This window comes from Falco peregrinus, chromosome 8 (assembly GCF_023634155.1).
Source record: "Falco peregrinus isolate bFalPer1 chromosome 8, bFalPer1.pri, whole genome shotgun sequence".
NCBI classification, from domain to species: Eukaryota; Metazoa; Chordata; class Aves; order Falconiformes; family Falconidae; genus Falco; species Falco peregrinus.
Window position 1 is genome coordinate 44,890,930 of NC_073728.1, and position 25,508 is coordinate 44,916,437.

Consider the following 25,508-nt stretch of genomic DNA (forward strand, 5'->3'; position numbering starts at 1 on the left):
TGACTTTGTTTTCAAACAATATCTCTTTTCACCTGCACAGGAAGCGTGGCTAATCAATGACAGCAGGCAGATAGGACCCCTGCATTCTCCCTCTAATTCTGTTCCTAACTCACATCTCAAGCAGATCATTTAAATGCCCTTCCTCAGCTTCCCTCACTGTAAACCAGGGATTATACATCACCTCTGAGAAGCCATGAGGGTGCCCAGGTGTCAGCAATGGGCTCTGGGTGCTCTGGCTTGCTGAGCTGCAGCTTTTGTTAGCAGCAAAGCCACTAATTGCTTGGACAGTGCAGGGAGCTGCTAATTTCTTGGTAACAAGAGGTGCTGGGCTGCATCTGCTCTCACAACCCCTCACCCTGTGGAGATACCAGCAGCCCCTCCCTGCTGCTGATTCTTCTGCACCTGGTCAAGGAGCAAGGGAGAGGTGGGATTTAACCCTGAACACCCCTATGTGGCCTGGGTAAGGGCAGATCCACTTGGGTACGTGCTGAGCTGCTGGCTAAATGGGACAGATCCTGAGGGGAACCCCAGTCTCCAGCTGGTTTTGCTCCAGTCCCACAACCCAGACAATTCAGGACCCAGGATCTAGCCCGCTCTCCACATCCTGCTTCCTGCAGCTGGGGGACGTGGTGGGCTGGGGAGTTCAGAACCCAGCGGGGGATGGGTCTGGGGAGAAATGCTCCTCAAGGTTTGCACATGCCACAGTCATGAGATGGGGCAGGTACATCCTCAAGGCAATGCTGGCGGTTTTACCTCTTTTCCACGTGCATCTCCTGCTGTCACAGAGCACGAAGCATCGCTGCGCCTATCGCACTAGGCACAGCCAGGCGCTTCCGATCCCTGCACAATCCCTGCCTGTAACAAGGGATCAAAGAAAGTGAGACCCAGGCTGGAGAGGAGACTCCCTTGATCTCCGGCCACCCTGCTGCTGCTCCATATCGGACTGTTTCCCAGACCCACCCCATGGCCAATTTTTTGCAGAGAGCTGTCAGTGGTCTTCCCTCTGCACACCTTGGTCCTCCCTGGTTTTCAGCCGTGGCAGTGCAACAGCCAAGTGTGGGAGTAATCCTTAGGAAGGGTTTCTAACTTCTTTCTTTATGAAGTTCCCCCCTGACCAATTAAAGGAGAGCAAAGGGACTATGTGGTTGCAGGTTTCAGGAGAAACTTAACAATGAGCCCACTGAATGTCCAATTTCACCCACCAGATCCATAGGGGAGACACCTGTGTCACAGATGGATGCCCCTCAACAGCCCTCCCCAGCCCCACCACAAACCAAGAGCCAGGTTAGAGGTCTTTGAGCTCATCGTAAGCAAATCTGAACTATCAAAACCATTGATAGCAACATTTTCCTTGCAGAGCGCATTGTACAGCGCAGACTGGCAGGGACAGTGGGGCTCTCCGTGAGGTGACCCCAAGCTGGAGAAGCAATACTGGCCACAGATGATGTGTCACCTACAGACAACTGCCTGCCTTGCTATAGAGCTGATAGAGACAGACAGACAGGGCACCATTGCCTGGGTGCTATTAAGCATCTGCCTCCAGCTGGGTGGGTACGGCCCCGGGTGTGCCGCCTGCTTTCCAGTGGCTGGAAAGAGTCCCTGGAAGAGCTTGACAGCAGCTGTCTTTATCAAGTCCCTGTGAAGGCATCTGCTTACGCCCTCTCCTAGGCTCATCCTTATGGGCCTTTGACCTCTCTCTCAGCCAGCCTGCCTCTCCCTGACAAGAGAAAGGCCAGCCTAGACTTCTGGGACACCAGCACATCAGCCTTCTGTGGCCCAGAACCTCACCCACAGGAGCTGAGCCCTCCCAAGGGAGGTCAAAGCAAGCCCCTGGGACAGCCCTCAGGTTCACATGTGGGCTGAGTCTCCTCTAGCTTGTCCTTCCGCCACCCCAAATGAAGATGAAAAACCTGAAAATCTCTGTTCCACCAAATCCAGCACAGAAAATCAGTCCCAGGCTTTTGGTCTTCCCATGTGCCAACAGCAGGGCCAAGCCAATGCAGCATTTTCAAGGATTTTACCTGCAAAACTACCAAGACTCTCCTGAACATGAGCACACTGTAACCTCGAGTAATACTGAAAACCTAACATTTTCCAATTTCCAAGTCCAATTTTTTTTAAAACCAGCCAAAAGGTTTGGGCTGAAATTCCCCAGCTCCTTGCCATCCATCCAAAAACTCCAGTAGGAACCAGACACCACTCAAGCTAAATTCCAGTCCATTAGCTAAAGCTTGGCCCAGCTATATGCAACCAGAAAACAGGAAACTAAATGCGGTTAGAAGATGGGCCTGAGTAAGAAATGTTGGCAAACTTTAGTAAGTGTGAAGTCCCATCCATCCCTCCTAACTTTAACCACTTTTATTATTAATATTAAAAAAACACACCAATATTTTTGTTATTATGTATAAACTACTGCATTACACCTACTCTGTTTTACCCTCTGTGAAGTCTAACTGGGATGTTTATGGTCTGGAGTCAGTAGTTAAACCCTTAGGCATGCTCTGCCTTGGCCTGGATTCCTGCTGGAGAAGAGACATGAGGGGAGCCCTGGGAGGATGCATGCACATCAGACTATTGCTGAGCCAGGAAGATCATCAGCTCCCAGCCTCCAGAGTACTGGTCTGAGCAGAGCGAGGAGGGGAGATCCAGGCCTCTCACAGCCTCCTGGTCCCTCTGAGCTTTGTATATCTCCTGTTGGATCCCTCCTCCATTGCACACATGTGGATGGAGGCTGTCATGTGCACCTGAAGTCTGCAGGCAAGCTAAGTGTCTATCAACCCAGGCCAAATTACCCAACAAGCTACTTGATTTATGCTTGCAGTGGCAGTCACTTGAAGCACATCCAGGTTATGGGTGGTTGAGGCTTCCCAGAAGCTCCAGAGAAACTGGGAGGTTGGGTCATAATGGGCTGGGGCTCTGCTCCTAGCTGCTCACGGTGATGCCTTGCACTAGTCATGCAGCTGAGCCACATCCAGCTGTGCAGCCCAGCCAGCTTGTCCCATAGTAGCTGCAGAGCATCCCTCCCACTCTGCAGCCCATGGGGCAGCCATATGCAGAGGGCTCATCTGTGAACTGCCACCTTCCCCAGCTGTGCAGGGAACGTACATGGACAAAGGGAAGAGGAGACAGGTTGTCTTGCCACAACTTGGACTAGAAGGAAGACAGCCAGAGGCAGAGCAGCTGGTTGCAACTGTCCACATCTGCCTCCAGCACATAGCTGGAAGGTTACCAACACTGGACATTGTTCCAAGACAGACTCTCTACACCCTTCTGTAAGCTCAGAGAAAGTACCAAAGTGCAGCTCAGCCTCTGGACCAAAGGAGCCACAGCTTCAGCCAGGCCATCAGGAGAGGACATGCTGCAGCACTGTGGGAAGGGCCAGGTGGGCTGATACTCCAAGGTTCCCCTCTGGGGCTCCCTTCCATTGCCCCAGAGTGGTACAGCCTGGCAGACGGGAGCCTGAATTGGACTGTAGGCTGACAGTCCCTGCTTGTTTCTTTTTGTTTCTGCTGCAAAGTGCTCTCTGGCACAGGTACGGGCTGGAAGGTGGAATCTGGGTTCCCACCAATGGATTTTCACATGACCATAGGTCCTGCACTTTCTGCAGACTCAAGCATCCTCTCAAGTGACTGCTGCTTCCCTAGGTTCTGTGGGTAGAGTGGGCATCCCTTGCATGTCCATGGCTCCCAGCCTCCCACAAATGTGACATTGGTTAGTATACAAAAAACAGGTCTGGTAAGAAAATGGAATGATGTGGCTTATGTCCTAGCCAGGACTGCTCACACCGATGGCTACTGTGGCCCTGCTGAGTTGTAGACAGTTATTAAGTTGCAGTTCCACATCTTGGACCAGACTAGCTCTGTGAGACCCACTGTTCTGGTTTCAGCTGGGATAGAGTTAATTTTCTTCTTAGTAGCTGGTGCAGCGCTGTGTTTTGGATTTGGTGTGAGAACAATGTTGATAGCACACTGATGTTTTTAGTTGTTGCTGGGTATTGTTTATTTTAAATCAAGAACATTTCATTTCCTTGGGTCCTGCCAGCGAGAGGGCTGGAGGGGCACAGGACACTGGGAGGGGACACAGCCAGGACAGGTGACCCAAACTGACCAAAGAGGTATTCCATGCCATATGACATAATGCTGAATATATAAACTGGGGGAAAAAGAAGGAAGCTGGGGGACATCCAGCATTATGGCATTTGCCTTCCCATGTAACCATACATGTGATGGAGCCCTGCTTTCCTGGAGATGGCTGAACACCAGCCTGCCGATGGAAGTGGTGAATGAATTCCTTACTTTGCTTTGCTTGTGTGCGCTGCTTTCGCTTTACCTATTAAATTGTTATTATCTCAACCCTTGAGTTTTACATTCCTTTCCGATTCTCCTCCCCATCCCTTGGGGTGAGGGGGGGTGAGCAAGCCTCTGTGTGGTACTTGGTTGCTGGCTGGGGTTAAACCACGGCACCCACTTAAGCAGAAGAACATGGATTCATGCTGGAAAGAGGCTATTACTGCTGTAGGAAAGGTTAAGTGAATCCAAGGCATCCATGATTCAGTGCTAACCACAGCCTTTCCATCTCCTCCCCAGTGCTGGGGCTTGGTGCTTCCACCGCAAGATGGGAGAGAGGCAGAAGGGACTGAGGATCCCATCCCCTGCAGCACTCTGATGCTGCCCTTTCTTGCAGGGCAGATCTAAGCAAGCCAGCTGCTATTAGCTTCATTTACCAGAAACCCGGCAACATAAGCCCACCAACTGCCATGTGCCCAGTGCCACAGGAGAGCAATGCAGGACAGCCACCAACTCCTGCTCCAGCCTTGCTCTGCCCCTGGGGTCCTACATGGCCCCTGGACCACAAGATGGGGCAGGGCTGGTTAGGGGGCACAGAGAGCAGAAGTGCCCCACTGGTTACTTTGGGATGATGGCTGGATTGGCAGTAGGGCTAGCAAAGCCGGGTTGGCATCCACTGCAGGAAAGCACCGGTCCCGAAGAGGCTGGGCAGAGATGCAGCAAAGTTTGCCCTGATTGTGTGAGGGGCTGGACACCACACAGCAGCTCTTTCAGGAACTGCCTCTGCAAGTCTCCCAGCTTTTGTTGAAGCTGAATGGCTGGTGGGAAATGATTTATTTTTAATTTTCTTCCCTGCATTAGGAACTGGAAAGACTCCCACTTCAGTTTTGTGTAACCACTTGGCTGCTGCAACACAGGAAGGCTTGGAGAAGAATCCTGCTGCTTAGTCGAGCACAAGCTTTTCCTCAAGCTCACACTGAGCTGGGATGCTTTGTGCTGCAACCTTGCTTTGCCTTGCTGCTCTGCATCCCATTCCCTCGGGCTTGGTGGAATTGGGGTAGCAGCTTCTTCATGAGGGCTTTGCCCTCACCCTGGCACTGAAAAGATGCAAAGAAGTCCAGGGGGTGAGCAGGAGACGCAGGGATATCAGGGAGGAGAAAGGCACATTCTGATGTGGTTTCCGTGGTGGTGGAGGTGAAGGAGAAAACAAGCAGATCCTGTGCTCATCTGACAACCTCAGAGTTAAGAAAGTGGGGGGGAGGGGGAGAAGGCTCGGGCTGTCAAGAGGGGGAAGGGGTTGCAAGGTGGGTTGCCTTGCTCTGGGATACACTGGAGTGCAGATCCCAGGGGAAGGAGGGCACCACGACCTTGCACCTGCTTGTGTGTAGCCTGCAAGTTTGGAAGATGCAGAGCAGAGCAGGACTGACCTCTCTGGGACCTTCAGCAAAATTGTAGAAGGAGGCCTGACCCAGAGCATCACCACGCTCTGCTGGACCTGAGGTGGTGGCAGTGCCAACAAGGGGTGTTGTAGCCCTTGCCCTGGGCCTGGTGCTAACAGGGATGAGCCAGTTCTTGTGAGTGGGCTCGAAGCAGCAGCTTTGCCCACAGTTTCTTCTGGTGCATGGGGGTGAGGGCTGTCAAGAAGAGAAGACAGAAGATGCCTGTGCCACCACTCAGGTGCCACGAGCCCCTTGGCCTCACAAATCCACACTGGCACCTGGAGGCACATGTAATCCTATAACCAGCTTCAGTTCGTATATTTCTTCCTCATACCCCACAGCATAGGGCTTGCTCAGTGTAATGTGAATGTAGCATAGACATACCCAGACAGGAGCATCTCAGGATTTCCATCCTCTGGGTGACTCCCAGTACCACACATTCAGACAACCAGGTAAGAAACACTTAATCCTGCTCTTTCTAAGTTATTTTCATCCCTGGGGCAGGAGGCACCCGCCTCCCTCCTTGCTTGCTGACCACCATGAAATGCAGTGCTTTCTGTGCCCCAGGACCCCATTCTAGGCCATTGCAAAGTGGCCACAGATTTCTCAAGATGTTGGTTTCTTAAAAACACCTTCCATCCTCTTTTTGCAAGAGTGAAAAGCAATTTTAGGTCACAGCTTTTATGGAGGGAAGAGTTCTTCAGCAGAATTCAGAAAGATGCAACAGGCAGATGTTTCCTGCTTGGCCCTTTCCTTGATGCAAACTGTGCCGTGCAGACATGGAGCCACCACTGACACATGCGGCTACAGCTGGGCCTTGTCCCTGTCTGCTTTACGCCCAGCCTGCTGCAATTGCCTTCTGCTTTTCTTAGAGGGTGAAATACTAATGAGCTGAATCACTTTTTCTGGGCATCTGGCTTGGGTTTTATAAGAGCTTAAAAATTCCCTTGGTCACTCTTGTTGGAGAGAGCCCTTGAACTCTTTGGGCTAAAACGCCTACACTAATGTCCTTCACTGCGATAAGCCATGTGCTCTGAGTTCCCATCCCCTCTGAGCAGGAGCAAGACATGCCGCACAGCTGTTTGATGTACACACTGTTGATCCCATCCATGTTGTGGCCGGTGAACAGGAACGGCTGTGTTTTTATGGCCCAACTCACCAATTAATTTATAAAATGCAGGTGCAACACATCACCCTGGGAGGAAGGTGTATGCATGGGCACAGTGAGGAGCCAAACCCATAGAGAGATAGAGAGATCATGGTTCTTCCTTTTGAAGCATGTCTCCTCCCTCTTATGTCTCTGCATTGACTTCTGCCCTTTCAACATGGCTGACAATAAAAACTTTTTACCATTCTCGTTGTGAAAATCCTCTTTTGTTTCTCTCATGGGCTGAAGGCTTGTTTTTATATTATTTTGGTTTTATATGATTTTGAAGACCTCAATCATATCACTTCTCACCCTCTCCTCTCCAGACTGTAGTCCCTGCCACCTTAGCTTTTTCTCATAAGACAGCTTCTCCACCCTCTTGAGAATTTTGACTACCTTTCTTTGGATTTCCCCTGACTCTATTACTTCTATTACTCTGTTACAGTCTAGAGATGGGGAAAGCAGCACTGCATAGTGAAGTCAAGATGTAGGCACACCAAGGATTTATACAACACCAAACTGTTCTGTACAGCAGCCTCTGTTCTATACACGAATCCCTCCCTGATGACATCAAGCTCTAACTCATCTGCAACAGCTCTTCTGAAGACTGGGGTCTCAGGAGCAGGGCTGGGCTGGGGTCTCAGCCAGACACTGATTATTTCAAAGGTGCTACTGCAAGTCAGGATAGAGAGGAAAGTGGGCAGAGCTTGAGGGATTCAGTACTTCCCCACTCTGTTCTCCCCTTAACATTCCTCTGACCATGCTACCTTGGAGACTACTCTGTGAAGCCCTTCCCTGTGCTCCCAGAACCAGCTGGACCCACCAGAAGAGGTCCTCCAACATCTAGTGGAGGGCATCTGTGACTGCATTACCCATTCTGTGTAACAGCTAGGAGTTGATGTGTGCAACTGTTCATAACCCACACCATGTCCTGGTTCAGGTGTGGCGCCCATGGGTACATGGAGGTGCCCTTCCCTCTGAAGATCCAGATGGGACCCATCTGCCTGGGTCATTCTAGGAGAGATCCTGACAGTTTTGGTTAATCTCAGCTTGTGACTTGAGAAACCCATACCATTCTTCAGTTCCCTGCTTTGCAACAGCCTTTCTGAGACAAGGCAAAGCATTCAATCTTGTAGTTCTCTAGCTCCTGGAAACCTGGTAGAAGTGTACTGCTCTGTGCCCTGTGGGGGGAGGGCTGGCAGGAGCGAGAGAGATGCTCCAGATGGGGAAGGACTGGACACCCATCCTGGGGTCAGATCTGCATACTGTCTGCTCCAGCCCACATCCCCAGGCAGTGAGGACTCGGGCTGGACAAGGGCCAGTGTGGTGCTGTGGGAACCCCAGACCAGGCTTCAGGGAGCCACCTGTGAGAGTCACCAGGGCCAGCCTGCCATGCCAGGGCCAGGGTGTCAGCTCTCCTGACTGGGTGTCACTGCACGCCAGCACGCGCCTGGCCTGAAAGAAACCTTGGGTCAGCAAGGAAATCCGAGCACTCACTGATGCTAGTGTTTTGCTTTAGAGAGCCCCTGGGGCACTGCTAGTCAGTGCTCATGGGCAGTATGCTGTCCCCGTGGTTTCCAGCAATCACCGACAGGTTCTATAACCTGCACTTCCAATGTAGAAAAAAGACCATGGATAAAACATACACCACAGGCTAAAATAAACCAGCTACATGCTAAAAAAAGAGCCTCTGGGTAATCAAAAATCACTGTGCATTGAACATACTTTTTCTTGAAGCCAAATCCTACAGCTCCTTATTTTGAGTTTTTATTAGAGTCCCCAGAGCAATTAGTACACGTTCAGATCCAAATGACTCCTACAAAACTTCATCTTGGGGAAACAATGACAGTTTTTTGCCTATAGAAAACAATAAACTGAGTCTTAAAATTCTTAACAGCTTTCTGTTTGTGCTCTTATGCAGTTACTTAAAGGGGGAAAATAAAAGAATATACTTAGTATTTTTCACATGTTCCTTTCTTTGTACTGACACCCTGGCTACACAGCACTTAGTGCACTGAACCTTCCTCTAGCCCTGTGTGTGCATCATGCAAAATGGACCTTTTCATGGGGGAAACAGAGTCACAGTCTGAAGCCTACAGTGGTGAAAGCCTGGACTGCACCATCACTTTGCATCTTGGTGAAGTGGTAGGAGTTGCCTAAGCTTCCACGAAAAAATGGGCCAAAGCATAGGGACAGTGAGTTTATGAGTTCCCCAGAAGAAGCGTAAGCTTGAGACAGAAGGTCCGGGAAGCTGATGAACACAGACCTGAACATCCCTCTATTCTAGACAGTATGTCAGGGCTGTATTCTTCCTGGAACAGGCTGCTTTAAAACCCCACCCAGGGCTTCCAAGTTTGCCTATGGAAGGACAAAGGTCCTATCAGTGATAGAGCAGCCAGCAGGGTCTGTCGGACCCTTAGATCCCTGCTCCTGCAAAAGCAAGCCTTGACCCCCTTGGAGAGCTCAGAGGGCTCCCCATGGGCTCCGCCTGCAGGAAACCACTGCAATTCACAGGAATCCTGTGGCTCAGGAGTCTCCAGAGAGGGAAGAGCAAAGGAGGGCAAATTTTTACTGCATCTTAGGTGAAGGAGGAAGAGGGCATCTCCCACAGGGCTGTCGATCCTGCCTTCGTAAGACAATGCTCCCGCTAAGTGGATCTGGCCAAGGTAGTGGTTTGCTGCAGGAGCTCAAGGCATAGGCCAGCACAGATGTAAAGCCTGTGGGTGTAAAGGCGGGTCACAGGGACATCAAAAGACTCCTGCATGTGCAAGGGTCCCTGCCACCCCTTCCCTGGCATGGGAGCAAAGGCAGGGGAAAAAGGGCAGAGGCTGTCTGTGCCCCGGCACCCAACCTTCAGGCAGCTCCTGCAGCTCAGAAGACAGCTTGAGAGCAGGGTGCCTACCTGGGAAACAGGTGGGTCCCAGTGGCTCCAACTCTGCCTTAATGTAGAACTAAGTTTGTTATCAGTCCATGCTGTTCAGGATAGGAGTTTTCATAGGGTAATTCCAGACAAACCTTATTCCTCTTTGATTGTGAACAGCAGAGTTTCTTAGCTCAGCTCAGAGCTGGCTCCATCCTCACCTCTGCCTATTTGCTCTGGTGCTCACCTTCTCTTCAGGGGGAGCTTTATACCTTGGATGACTGTAAACTGGGCTTGTGTCCTGGTTGTCTGTAGGTTTTATTATAAAATCAGGCTGCTTATGGGGCCTTTCCACTCAGTTCTGTGCAGCATTGTAATTGAATTCATTAAAACCCAGCTTTCCCCACAGCTAGGGTTACCTTCCATAAAAGTCCATGAGAGCTGTAACTGCGTCTCATAACCCATAAATGGAAACAGCCTTCTTCCCCACTTTTTCCTTCCCTTTGCTTTGATCCTCCTTCCCTACATTCTCCCCGTACCCAAAATAATAAAACAGGTCTGGCAGCTGACTCAGACCCCAGAAAAGGAAAATTCCTGCCATGCCATCTACACTAAACCTATGCAACGCCTCACTGCAAGACCTTAACAAGATTTCAGGAGGCAGCAGGCAAGCCTACTTGCCCACTAGGAGAAGCATGATGGAGACCAGTATTACAGAATAAGATGGAGTTTTGAAGGGGAGGTAAACTTCTCTTCACACTCCAACACATCAATAAACCTCTCATGTGGGGGGATACAGAAGAAATCCTTTCCTGACAGAGGACTAGTAAGACACCAGATCTTTGCAGTGCTGCTCTGTCCAAAGAAGTTGGTAGACAAGTTGGTTGAAGGCAAATGGACTCCAGCCCAAGGGATACAGAGTCCAGCAGCGCTGGGAATCCAGACGCATAGAAATGAGCAGAGATCGCCTGACTGAGAGCAGAGGTCACCCTTCAGCTGCCAGGGTTGTTAGCTCTCCACAGACAGGATTCTGCTTTTACAGCACAGCTAATGAGTAAGGAACACACCTTTCTGAAACTGCAAGTCATCCTTTTTCTTCCCACAGACAGTTCAAAGCAGATCCAGGTTACACTGCTGTGTTTTCAACTGGAGAAAACAGGTGCTTCAGGAATAATCAGTGAGATTTTATGAGTGAGTTTCTCCATTTTGGAATGGCTGTTGTTGGGAGGACCCTGAGAGCAACAGCCCCCAGGAACATCACTTTCCAACATGACAAAAAATTGTTTCCCTAAGCATGGACACCTTTGAGCAGCATGAAATGTTGAAGCTGACTTGTTTTGAGAACTAAGCAAGTTGGCCAGAAAGCATACTGAAAACCTGATGGAGCCATTTTGCAGCTCCTGTGCAGAGGTTTCATCTGCCCTTAATGGATGTGCTGGATAACCATGCCAATAGGAGTATGATTTTACTGATGAAGGAGTGTAGCTCTAACAGGCATGCTCCTACACTGACGTAAAGGTGCTTTATAGGGACAGGGCCATTTCTTCTCCAAAAGGGAATTATAAGAAGAGCAAGAAGCACCATCAGGGTGATGTAATTGCATCAGGACAGTGCACTGTTTTGGCTAAAGCTGCTCTGGGACCCAGAGCCTCTTCTAGCTTCCCAATGTGCAAGACGCCCTGCACTAGGTCTTGTGACAAGGCTTCAGTGTTGCTACACCAGACAGCAGTAGGTAATTTTGCCTTTTAGTGGGCTTTGTTAAAGTACAGAATTCTCACGGCTCTCCTCTTGCTCCTTAGACATCATTGTATTTATGAATCAGACAATGATTTTGGGAACTGATGAATTACATCCTGGGCTGAGTCTTCACCAATGCACAGAGAAGCCAGAGGGGCCTGCCAGAAGTAAGTGTGTTGTAAAGATGAAATAAAGGTTCAGGCAATTAATGCTGTTCAGCCTGGTTCATTGGATGACACAGTGACATAGTGGCACAAGAGGAGTGGCAATTAGGCTTGCTGTGGGAGCATGGAGCCTGAGAAAACTGTGCAAGCTACACATTGTATGTCTAAGACTGGGAATCTCTGATTTTTGTAGTGTGCAAAATTAAAGGGACAGTGTCACCAAGGTGCACTCCTTACAGTTTGCTGTTATATGTATAGTGGATTCTCTACCATTCTGTTTGTGCTTACAAAAAACACCTAGTCATTAAAGCACACGTTTCTGCTACAGGATCGTTCCCTACATCTACCAGGAGCTGCTGCAATTTTGTGGCCGCTTTTGTTCTCTCTTAGTCTGATGGCAGTAATAGTAACACATCTGCATTTTAGGTGTTGCTATCATGCTGTTACTTTGTTGTGATATTGCACATCCAAGTCTCCTGCACTTCACCTGGGGTTCTTACTCTGCTCCTGGACCTCAGGCAGCTCTGGTCCAAGACTCCCACCAAGCAATGCAGAGCCACCTCCTCTCAACATTATCACAGTCCTCACACCAGGTGCACATGGGAAATCCAAGCACTCTGAGGCCACATCTGAACACCCAGCTCTCCCCCTTCTTACACACAAAAATGAGAAGACTGTGGAGGAAGCTGGGAGAACACCAGAGCTCACAGTGGCAAAAAGAGGCAGCTCCAAAAGCTTGGGATAAAAATGTCTTGCTCTTTTAAAACGGTCTTGTGATTTGTGTGGTGAGGGATAATGCCCATCCTAGTGTCCCCTGTTGTGGAATGCTGCGTCAGAGGCAGGTCCAGCTGTATGTGCACTGAACAAACTTGCACAGCACCCAGGTGCTGTGGATAGCGTGGACACTGGTAAGCACCTGCAGGAGCAGGCACCATCCCTGACAGAAGTGATGCAAGACAGGCTCCATGGCTGTGGTGGGCACGGATGCTGCTCAGGAAGGTGACAGCTGCCTGTGAGGAGCAGACAACAACAAGGACCACCCAATGAAGGGGCGCAAATGAAAAGGTCATGCTTTATTATGAAGCACATTCATAAATAGTTCATAAAGGGTTAATAAATGATTTGGAGATGCCTTAGTGCCTTGCAGACAGGCACTTCTAATCACCTCAGAAATACTCCCTGCAACAGGGATGTACAGCGTCTTAAAACCACTCATTACTTGCCTTAATCCTTTCAAAACAACTCCTAATGAGATGGAGCCTAAAACTGAGGGCTGGACTGACAGGTGGGATGATTTTCTGGTTTTAAAGACAGTTGTGAGCTGTCCTTTCCTGCACTGCTGGGCTCAAGACATCTGCTGGGCAGATGAAGCTGTCCTTTGCCCCAGCTCCTGGCAGGCTCCTTGGCCAGGAGGCACAAGGGAGGCTGATGAGCCTGCAGGTTTAATGGTGAGCAGGAACAGCAGGTCTGGGAGAGAAGAGGCTTCATCTCTCAGGGTGGGAAGGAGCAGAGTGGCAAGGCAACATGATGCAGGGGCTGCAGAAGGCATCTTACAGTAGTAATGGCTCTTCTGCAGGAGCCCCACTGCTCCCAGCTCCATGGGCAGACACCAGCATGGGTTCACAGATGTACTGGGCAGGTGGGGCTGGAGAGCAAAGGACACGGCAGACCAGCAGAGTCAAGCCTTCAGGCTTATGACCCTCAGCCCACCCCATCACAGCACAGCTCAGAACAGCCCAGCACAGCTCAGAACAGCCTGGCCAAGCTCAGCACAGCCCCGTTCAGCCGTGCCCAGAACAGCCCAGTCCAGCCCAGCTCAGCCAATCCCAGCTCAGCCCATCCCACCCTAGCACAGCTCAGGATAGCACAGCACAGCTCAGCCCACCCTATCCTAGCACAGCTCAGCACAGCCTAGCCCAGCGCAGCACAGAACAGCCCAGCACAGCCCAGAACAGCCCAGCACAGCTCAGCCCACCCCATCCTAGCACAGCTCAGAACAGCCCAGCACAGCCCTCCAAAGTCCAGGCAGGGGGGTGGCTGAGGGTCTCTCAGCCCAGCAGCCCCCACAGCCCATCCCAGTTCAGCGAACCAGGCTGGCCATGGACAAGGACACCCTGTTGCTGCTGCCATGTCTGTGACTGGCTCCATGTGCGGTGGGGGCTGCCCGGGCTGAAGGAACCAGTGTGGCTGAGCAGGGGCCGGAGTGGCACAGAGCCAGCTGGGCTGTCCCCTACACGGCCACCCAGCCGAGGCCACTGGAGGGCTACAACAGGGCCTTGGGCCAGCAGCACCTGGCACCCATCCCGCCAGCCCTGAGGAAGGAACCATTGAAGGAAACCACCTCAGCTGCTGCGGTAAGTGGAATCTCTCTACTTCTGGGTGGAAAAACAGCCCTGTGATTATCTGCTGCCTCAGTTTTCACACCTATGCAATGGAGAAAGCTGCCTCTTGAGACCTGGGGAAGAAAGAGAGCTTTAACGGTGAAAGAATACCAGGAGACCTGGATAAATAGCTTTGAAAGGACACAGGATGTCCTTTCCTCGAAAGGCAGGTTAATGTTCCCAGATGCTGGCAACCAGCTCCTACCTTGGCAAGCTAGAGACTCTGGTGAGGGGTGGTTTGAATAGCTGCCCTTGCCTGGTGTTGCTAACTTATGAGATAAAACCTAAACACTCATTAAAGCAGCACTTGGCAGAAACCCCATCCTCAATTACAAAAATAATTTCTTTTTTTTTTCTGAGTCTGAAGCGTTTGGGCCTCATAATCTAATTAAATAAAGCTTTCCCAGTTTTCCCTTGCCTGCTCCCCTAGCTTCTGTTGTACCAGCAAAGACAAATATATATTTTTAATTTAGCAAAATCCCCCTGCATTGTGTATCCCCTTCTGACCAGAAACCACCTCTGTTCCCTGCATGCTTGTGTCATGCTTGGGCAGGCTGTGTCGTAGGTTGCTTTTGTTCCTAGAAAGTGCCCAGAACACCGGGCCTCCATCCACTTCCACTGCCGGGGCACCCAGTGCCCTTTGGAGCAGCAAACATGCGGAGCCTGGTACAAGCAGACCCCCACCTGAGGTGGGCTCTGGGCTGGGAGCAGGGCCTCATGCTGTGCTGGGTACAAATCTCAACCAATTCTGCCAGATCCATCTGCCAGGATGTGTGGGAAGAAATGATGCTGCTTCAGGATATGCAACAGGGAGAGGCTGCAGGTGAACTGGGGAAAGTGCCATCCTCCCTTTCATCAGCCAACATCAAGTGGCCACACACAGAGTGGACAGAGACCTCTGCGAGTGGGATGGGGGCTTGCTGTGAAGGATGCTATCCAGGAGGATACCTGGAGCCAGCAGGTCCTGCTTGATATAGAGCAGCACATGGATATTTCACCAAGCTGTCCTTGGACTATCCAGTTTCAGGTCAGGTGCTGGAGGACAGCTTGGTGAGACCAAGTACCAGTACCACAGTGAGCTTCCTCTCCACCTTTATGAGGCTCTTTCCCAGAACCATGTGACATTTTTTTCAAAGACTGTTCATTGGCCAAAAATTGCAGTTATAGGTCAGCTAAATTTTACTCAGATTTGTGATGCATTTGTGCTGAAAGCACTGAGGAGCTGGGTTTAAAAAAACAACCCCAAAGTTTAAAAAAAAAAAAAAAAAAAAAAAAAAAAAGGTCGAAAGAACTGAGTTTTATGCTTTGACTTTGGAGCATGTAAGCACTGAGCCTCACATGGACCCTGTCCCAGCACATTCTTGGAAGAGGCATTTCACTGCTGAAAGGGATGCAAGGAGGATGTTTTCACCCTCAGAAAATCTGGCAAGGAGGTGTCTACATGGCAGAGACTGTCAACTAGCAGAGCAAGCAGCAACCTCAAGAGAAGTGGCCATTTACAGGAGTAGATCACCCATTCCAGTAACTGCTCGTGTACAACCTCCACCTCAGCAAGGAATCACTCTGCCAACAGCCAGCACTCTGATGGCAGTAGCAACAGCCCCCTCCTAGCCCAGAGAGCATCCTTCTGGCAACACCATCAACCTGTGCGAGTCAGCAGGGCTACACGCAGATATGTGAGCCGAGCAGGCCTTTTCATTTCCTTCTGGTAACAAGGACCAACTCCAGCTTTGGGCAGAACCACTGACACCGCCTGGGGCAACTCCACAGATGGTGAAAGCACTGCGGACTTCAAAGGAGGCTTTTTGTTTCAGTGCCTTTAAACCTGACATGCTCAGCACCGTGTGCCTCATGACAAGCATAGCACATAGATCGTGGCATGGGCTGCAGCTTATGGCAACACTGGATGGAGGGATCTTCATCAGTGAGAAATTCCATGGAGGAAGGGGACAAAGAGGTGTTGGATGATGGGATGGAGTGAAGAAAAGGGATTGGGGCTATAGGCTGAAGTCAAGAAGAGCAATACGGGGTATCACAGCACAGGCAATGAACTTTGAGCAGCATCAGAGGGGAGAGCAGAAAGCCAAGACACCTGTAAAGGCTTCACACTCAGACCTGGGTGCAACCATGAAGAGAAATAATGTGGATACCTCCTGCCAAGTGCCAAGTGTTCAACACCATGTGAAAAGCCATGCGATAGGTCACATAGTGGTCTTCATTTCAGTTACCCTGTAGGTTGGATTGGAGGAGCGTGTCCTCACCTTGGACACCACAGATGCTGGTGTAAAACTGCTCAACTCCCTCTGGCCACCTGCTTTGCAGCTCTAATGGGTGGCCTCAGCAAAGAGCACCCTTTCTCCATCCACCCAGTCTCCATGAACCAGTGCTGCTTTCCATCACCACCATCTTCCCACTGCACCTACAAACAGGACTGCACCATCTGGATACTGAAGGGGCCTGACGGTCCAAGAGAGGATCTTGCTGGCAAAACTCTTGCTCCTCTGGCCAGCGCTGCCGCTGCCACCTTGGCAAAGTCACTTGACCATTCCAAGCCACAGTTTCCCCAGAGAAGAATACAGCCGTGTCCTGGGGTGGGCCAAAAGCAGTAATGCCCTGAGATAGGAGAGAACTTAGTATTGATTGAGAACTGTGTGGCTTCCAGCCTTATGGATCCAAGGGGATCTCCAGGGAAAACCACCCACTTCAACTCTACTTGTGCCTAACTTTTAGGGGGAAAGAAGAGACAAAATGAGTACCATCCATTTTGTGAATCAGCCATCTCTCAGACTTCCCCTCTGGGCTTGGCTGCCCACTTTCAGACTTTATCCATTGTTTGCTTGGACTCTTGTACAGGAAAAATCACATTAAAGAAAATCCTAGCTGAATCACACCCTTCGGAGCAGCTGCAATGGACAATTTGACAAGGACATGGGGATTTAGCATACTTGTAATACGAAAATATCTGATGATAATATGCTACACTTCTGGCTAAAAACATTACCTACTGGCATGGGGGGAATTTAAACCGTAATACTAGCTACTATAATGCAGGCCTGAAACTCCATGCAAATATTAACCTGATCCAACAGCTACAAAGCTCTGTTTATCCTAGTAATTAATTCTCTCTTATGTTTAGTGATACAATTAGAGAAACACTGCCATTCTGATGGGCTTGTTTCCACCAGTGCCTTTTACTATATTTACATCCCCACAATGGGCTTGGTCTTACAGAAAAGGGTGAAATTGCATTTATGGAGACAATGCCACATGCATACCCAAAGCATTTTATAGATGTAAAGTTGGGCTCCAAATTGCACATTTATTGTTTGAGCACACAATGAGCTCGGATTAAATATTGACTAAAGCCAGCCTAACACCCAAAATAATGAAGATGAGCACAATAGTGTGATTTACTCCCAGCCACTAGAGAAATACACATCTGTAACATATAACATGCCCTTCCCACAGATATACTCTTTGTATTCTAGCTAGCCTCAGGCAGGAAAATTTCGTTCTCATAAATTATGGATTTTCTTTCCCAACTGCCAACACATTCATATTACCAGTTGCAAAGGAAACAAATACAATAACAAAAACCCAGTGCCACATCCCTGATACAGTGATGAGCAGGTGACTGGCTCCTCGTATCCTCAAAGTTGAGGCAGGAAAATGGAAGATAAACATGGCTAAAATCAGAGAATCCATTCCCTTTTGTCCCCCAAGACGTGGGAGCCAGCAAAGAGGTGTGGGCATGGCAGGTATCTTTTTGGAAAGAACTCCCAGCCCTAGCTGTGCTTGGAAAACTATCTGTCCTTCTCACGCCTTCCTCCTCCCCAGACTTGTAGAAGAAATTCAGGCAGACACAGATGCTAATATAACAATTACAATAATAACACAGTGCTGAACGGGGGCTACACACACCCATCACAGCAGCTCGACCTCTAAATCCTCTAATACGGTACTGCTTCATTCAGGATTAAAAGAAATTTTAACCTAGCAGAGACAAAAAGACACAGGAGGCAAGGCAAGCTCTCACTCGGCAGTGAAGCCCCACTCCAGTCCAGATGCAGTCATATCACTTCAGCTTCTCTGTACCATCTCCATGACAACCATGTAATTTGAATGCAATAACCACTGTCGAATTGATCTTTAAATGTAGCTTTGTTATAAAACATAATACTGAGTGTGTCTGGCTCAGGATAAAGAAAAGTAGCCCATTCCAATAAGGACTGTGATTTAAGAGCCCTCCTTTAATTTTTAGCTGCTGAACAGTCTTGCTCTTTCAATAATTGCATGGATGAACAGATTTTAAAATCAGTAACAGCAAACACCATTTGTGTGTGTGTGTGTGTACGGCATGCTGTAGTATAAATGACACACCACACTGAGAGCTGGAAAAATGTGTCAATGTATATTCAGAGAATGGGCATCTTTCCACATGCATGCATAGGCACACACACACACACACACATACACACACACGTATCAGGAAGATTCAATCTCTAGCAACTGAAGCATACAGCTGCTGCATCAAATAATCGTAGTAAGAATCCAAACGGTATAACTAAGCAAAATATGATGGAGGATCAATGTACCGCATGACAATGAGAGCAGGGGAGCTCGCATTTGCACTTACCCAAGCAATGAGCTGTTTATTTTTTGGTCCCTTCACAAATGCAGCTCCCTTTTCTCTTCAACAATCCATGCAAAATAATCTGCAGTCCCACCGACGGAGGAGTGGCCCCGTCCCTCCCCCTCCACTGCCTTCCTAGACCTCCCCGTTATTGGCTTCCTTCTCCCTTCCCTCCTGCTCTGCCTCGCTCTTGCTGGCGATGGTTACACCTCCCAGCCTTCCCCCAAGGTGTCAAGAGACTGCTGGGGATCCAGCAAAGGCAGGGTGGGAGGGGACGTGGAGAGGAGGCGGCGGCAGAGAATGATGGTGAATAGACCCAGTGAAAGGATGCAATAAAGCCCTTGCTAGCAAAGCCCCTTGAGGAGTACAGGCAGGAGCAGACCTGGCACTTGCCTGGGAGGCTCCACTCCTGCTCTGGCTGCAGGGAAGCTGCCAACAATATCCCCCGGGGTGCTGGGGCTCGTTGCCCCACACACACTTGCAAAGCTCTGGGGGACAGCTCTGCCTCCTGCCACCAAATTGTTGCTTTTTCAAGCTGAGACTGGCTTGAAGTTTTGGGTTGAAAGGCTGCCAAATACTTACACCATTGTTAACAACTGACACGCTTCCGTATGCACACGTACAGCACTGGAAATACCTCAAGGACCCACCCTGGTTCAGACCCCAGCACTGCAGGTCAGCTTGCTCTGTGCCTCTGGGCACTCCCACCTGCTGCAACCCCATCTCATTGCATCACATCACATCCCACCCCCCACGACCAAAGCTGCAGCAGTGCTGCCCATGTGCCTGCTTGCCCAGCTGGCTCCAGAGTCACCTCCACCATGCTGGGCTGGACCAGGCGCCTGCTTACCATCACTGGGACCTTCCTTGGCAAGCCTGATGCATCTCACTCCTGACAGGTCTTGGATGCAAAGGCAACAGTTTCGTCTGTCTAAAGTCTAGCACAGGCATCTGGCTCACTGAGACGGCTGGAGACACGGTAGAGGGTGGAGATGCACAGGGACACAAAACCTTCCCTGTTTTAGGGCCTGTCTTACTTGCAGATACAGCGTTGTAGGGAGAACACTACCTCTTGGCCATTTGGTGGCTATAATGTAACAGGGGTTTCTATGGGCGCACAGCTGAGAGGTGGTGGGTGCTCTTTGGTTCAAGTTGCCCAGCTGGAGCACAAGCCTGCAGTTCCTCAGCCTGAGCCAGCCATGGCAGTGCCCAGCTGCCAGGATCCTTCACCTGGAGCTGGCCCACACCTCTGCACTGGGATCACCCACATCTTGACAACCCACACGACCCAGGATGCTCACCCATTTGCCTGACTGCTTCACAGGGATGCATGCTGCCTGCCTGCCCTCAGCCTTGTGTCTCATGGTGCCCAGACTGTCCTCCCTTCTGACAGCCCGCAGGGGACCAAGGGATCCCTCAGCAGCACACACAGGGAGCAGTCCCAAGCTGGACCTTTAGGCCGAGGAAGAAGGGTTTGGTGGCTGCCAGACGCATGTTCCAAGACAGACAATGGCTTCCTGATTGCTTGGAGAAACCCTCTCCCTAGACTTCTGTGCCTCTTTGAAAGCTTGTTCCAGAGGATGCACACTGCTGAGTGAGCGGACAAATCCCCAATACCTCAAATTAAAAACATCATTACAATGTATAGCCATACATCCAAACACTGAAGTACAGCCATTAGATTAAATAATGTCCTAGAGTAGCTCAGCAGAACACGGCCGTATATTCTTCCAGAAGGGATACCCCACAGCACAGCACACGGGGTTGTTTGCCAGGGATAGTATTGGTAATGAACCATGTAATGAGCCACCCTGCAGCTATACTCAGGAGTTATCCAACAAACCCAAGTGTGAATGAAGGTTACTGTGCTGGAGAGACATGAAATGGATCTTGTGGCCAGGGACAAGGGCAGTAAGCAGCCGGACGAATCCAATGTGGGACTGCTAGCCTCCCTCAGGGTTCCTTCATCCAAGAGACAGGATCCGCATTACACCATCACAAAAGTCTGTCCTACTCCTCTCTCTGATCAATTCTAATGTATTTGTAATCAACCAATTACCAGGTTAGGGTGCTTTAACAACAACAGAACAAAAAAAAACAAAAAAAAAGCACAATCAATATTCATCAGTCCATTGTACTGTTCAGGTCTGAAGGCAAGTAACAAAATCCAATTTCTGCACAGCCAGCCCTAGGAAGTGACATTTTGCAGCGTGAGAAAATGAGGTTCTAGTTTCTAAGAATACATCCACTAGTGGGTTCCAAATAACTGGGTTATCAATCATTCTGCTTCTGGGAATGAGCAGATCAACAGCTGGATTCAGAGAAAAACCTCCTGTCATCCCTCAAGCAGGGTGGTGTGCTTGTCCTTAACATTTATGAGACACTCCTAACAGTAACAGTACTAAGATTTTCCCTGGATTGCTGGTAGATTGGTGTTAGATGCCTTGCACATGTCATAATGTTTTTGTTGTTTTTTTTTTAATTAAGAAATCTCCTAAACTATTACAATTTTGGGCATGCTGTTTAACGCTGGGATGTGCATGTGAGCGTGCAGATGCCGTTTGCCACCTGTGACATGAGTTCTGTGGGGAAGCAGGAGCAACATAGGGAGAGGCCACCTTTCTTCCACACTGACATCAAGGGGGGCACCCCCCAAGCAAATGAAAGCACACATCTGGGGGTCTTCCGGGCACCACACCTAAACTCTGCAGACCTCATGACAGGCACAAAAGTTAACAGGAGCTACACTGTACAGACCATGGAAACACCCCAGCTAGGCTGATGGGAGAGGCAGATCCCTGGAAAAAGATAGGAGCTTGTGGTCCTGAGATTGTTCATGGTCAGGTACCCCTGTGGAATCCACTGATAAACCTGAGCTCCAAAGTTGCTGCAAGGCTGGCTGCCATGCAGCCCCAGCTCTGCTCCTGCATTGCTCCAAGTGGAGAAGGCAGGACCATCTACCCTACAATACCACAAGGTTTATAAACCTCACCTGACAATTTTAAAAGTATCTTAACTGCAGCTTAATGCCTAAGTTTGAAATGCTCCATCCCCATAACAAGTGGGTTTCCAACCATGCCCACCATGATCTCCAGTGCTCTCTGGAAGTCCCAAGATGAAACTGCACAGCATGAATCTCTTGTGCGAGGATTACTCACCCCTCTCACTCAGGCAAAAGAAATCTTGATGGGCTCCGGAGGTTTTTGATCCCCTGCCCCTTGTAGGCATTTCTGCCTGGGAAATCCCAGCCTGGAATATGGGAGACATCATCCCTGGCATTTCAGGTTTTGGCAAAAGGCAAGACTAATGCTGCTGGATGATGACTCTGTTCACTCTCCATCTTCATGCATATCATGAGTCACCATCTCTGCTCGTGGGGGTTCCTGAATGTATGAATTTGCATTTGTCTTCCTGAGAGCCCATCATTGACGTAAAATCAGCTCCCCAAGCAGACACGACCACTCTCAGCATCTGACTTGTCCTGATTTTACTAACTTTTCTTGTATGAAAACTGTATCCTCAGCAACTAATTTGAGCAAACTCTGGGAGGTCCAGTAGGGAGCCTGCTGTTCTTCTGGCTACAAGGGATCTGCAGTGTCTCTTCCATATTTTGTCATATTCCAGTGCAGTGAGTCTCCCCCTCTCTGCCATTCACCATCTCACCTAAACAAACGTCATCCTACTTTGTCTGCCTAACCTGTCCCCAGGTTATATGTGATATATGAAATATATACATGAATATCAACATGAAAGATATACATGAAATATCAACACCCTAAAAGGATTTCTCTCCCATGTCTTATGAAACTGTTCAATGTAGTTTTTCTAGTCCTAAATTTGTACAAGCATTTCTGTTTACTAGGTGCCATTTAACATGGTGCCTGGTTACTACTGGAACAAGAAGTTTTCCATTATCTCTATAAGATACAAACCCATCAGAGTGCTTTTCTCCAGAGCTATGGATCTTTAGCTGGACACTTTTTTTGCACTATCAGATCAGACTCTTTTAGCACCTTGATCTAAAAATGACACACAACATTTATTTTATTCCTGACATGTATGTGTATAAATACAGCACACTTTCTTATAGTCCTTAATGCTGGTAAACATAATTTTCATTGACTGGTCTTTCAAAGTAGCCTTCCAGGTTTCTGCATTATGTAACAGTTAATTCATAGCTTTTGTTACCAAATCCCTTCTTTTTCTAGTTGGCTTTTTCACTACTGTTATTATTTCTGCTTTTCTCTTCCTTAACAATGATAGATCCTTAGCTAAGAGTATGTTTGATGATTGCAAAATAGTGTGCATGCTGTGGAAGACACAGCGTCTATCAAAGTCTTCTTAAACAACCCTCATTTATAACACACGTTTTGTCTCAGTTTTTCCTCCAAATATTTCGTGCTTGTAATTGTTCTCAGCTTAGGAAAATTGACCACTTTAAAGTGCCTTGCATATATATCATCAATTTAGGATTACATTCTACTTGTTAGCGAGTGCAATTAGTTCATTTAAGCAACCACTAATTCTGAGTTCCGTAATCAATTCACCTTTATCTGTCAGACTGAGGTCTGATACAGAATTACACCAAATTCACTGCAATACCTTTGGTAACAGAATATTATCATCCATCATTTTTAGAAACTCTGGGGCTGTGTTACTGGCAGCAGCACGAGTCCTTCAGCATCTATCCCTAAGACTGAAAAGCTGTTCTGGGAACATGGATTTTCTTTCACTTTGTTATGAAGCTGTACAGGGAAGCTATTTGTCAAGCCCCCTAGTTCAGCCTGGTAATCTGCAAGGACACTTCCACGCTGGGGAAGATCAGCTTGAGCCTGAACGGAGGAGCAGCCCTTGGCCATACGTTAGGACAAGCATGGGGACAATGTCCCAGGACAGGCTGAGGACTTGGAGGCAGAAAGGCTATGATGCTGTTATCAATCCACTCCCTTCACCCAAGGGAACGCCACTCCCAGAGGTGCCCACAGCTCCACCAGTGCCGGCTGGGATGTCCCTAAGGCACTGTGTCACACGAGTGCCACCCCAAGGAGGCAAAGCTCTGCTGCGTCCCCAGTGAGCCCTGCAGAGCAGCACCACCTCCCCAGCTTGCTGGGATCTCCAGCGGGCTCTCCACCAGCTGCACGCCAGGTGTGACAGGCAGAGAATGGCCTTCTCTGGACACTGCTCGGCTCTTGGATTCCTACGAAGGTCTCATCTCCAGCTTTCTGTCCTGTCACCCCTGCATGATTTGGGTATCCTATGATTCAGGCCTCTATCAATGTGTCTCAATATTGCCTAGGATGTCCTGTTTATTTTTGGAAATGAGAATTTCTGATGTTCGTCTATTGCCCAGGCATGTGGCATCGATGCATAGGACAACTGCACAACCTCCTTTTTACCCACTTCTCCACATTTCATGCTCAGATGGCAGTAAGGGTACTACTGATAACTTTGTTCATACAGAACTTATCGTTGACTGTGATGGCCAAATCTGACTCATGGTTCGGAGCAGTCACTCTCCTTCTTTAACCACAGGCATGTGCCAGGTCCACCTCTGCTAGGGGCTTCCGCAAGCCTCAGCACCCTGAATGCTGTGTTTGTCTCCAGAGCTTCCTCACAGCCTGTCGCTGCAGACTCTGTATCCTGCTTCATGCATGAAACAGCCCCCCCGATCAGGCAGTGTACCCAGAGACAGACATGCTCCGACTGGATCATCTGGACTTGCTGTGAGCTGCCCGGGACCCAGCGCTGGCTGCTCAGCATGCGTGACTACAGTGCAGGGAGGAGCCTGGGGAGCAGCAGCTGCAAAGAGATGTAATTTATGCATCCTCACATCAGTCAGGTTGTGTAGGGTCCTAACATCTCTGGGAGGTTTTCTCTTGCCAAACTGCAGCAATTTCACCTCACCCAGCCTGGGCCCTTGCTCCTTTTGAGATGTCTCACATGCTGGGCTGACAGCCCTGCACGTGGCATGGCAGCACATATTTGAAGAGGGTTTTGCTCAGAGCTTATACTTGACTGGAGCTTGGACACAACCTGAAACTGGGAGAAGGGCATATGGAGTGATTATGCTGCCTGTGTGCAGGCTCTGGAGCACTGATGAGAAGGGACAGAGGATGAAGAATTTGCTGTTGCCTGAGACAATCCAAGGCACGAAAACAGAGAATGCTTCAGTGGTAAGAGGGAAGAGAGCCCTGGCCCTGGCTTTTCCAGGCCAAGGACTACTCAGCCAGTAGGATTAGGTATAGTGACCAAAGATGTTGAAAATTTTGGCCAAGGTAAGCTACACTGCCCATGTACCAGGGAGCATGGCCTCTCTAACCGTAGATGTTGGCCTGGTCATCACGCTCCCCTTTAAGGCACATTGCCAGTCTGGATCCAACCTACAGGCCACAGTCAGGTGCTCTGGCTCTGCTTTTTCAAAGGCTTTGGATAGGGGAAGGGGGATTAAAGACAAATTTTGAAATTATAAATGTGATTTGTATTATATTGTCTATAGCTATAGGTTTTCAGATGATGACAAGGGACATTTAAATGATCTGATGTTTCATTTAAGCTCCAGAGTTAGGGCCTGGCTGGGAGACATGGGGAACAGAAGCACAGAGGGCAGGGGGCTCCCATGTCTGGGGAGGTGTTGGGTTGCACTGAGACAACTGGCAATGATGCAGCCTGCAGCTACACAAACCTCTACAAGGAAGACCTAGCATCTTCTCTGCTCGGAGTGTTCCTGGGTTGCTAAAAGTGGATTCATTGAGAGAGACATTTTGGGCTGCTGATGGAGAGATGACACAGATGCCAATGAATTACCATTAGCTATGTGTGCCCTTAGGACTATTGTAGCTACAGCATTTAATCTTTTGAAAT

The 25,508-nt window shown here is 49.2% G+C and overlaps 1 protein-coding gene across 4 annotated transcripts in view; it reads right to left on the reverse strand.

The window, feature by feature from the left end:
- The window catches only part of PSD2 (pleckstrin and Sec7 domain containing 2), a 78,796-nt gene that overhangs the window by 42,774 nt on the left and 10,514 nt on the right, over positions 1-25,508 (reverse strand). For 2 of the 4 annotated variants that reach the window (XM_055812719.1, XM_055812718.1), the window contains exon 2: positions 754-855. The exons of 1 other annotated variant lie outside the window; for it this stretch is intronic. The gene's annotated coding sequence lies outside the window, so the exon portion shown is untranslated. Of the gene's footprint in view, positions 1-753; positions 856-18,650; positions 18,781-25,508 lie in introns of those variants that run through there. One more of the 4 variants, XM_055812716.1, reaches the window with a different exon arrangement.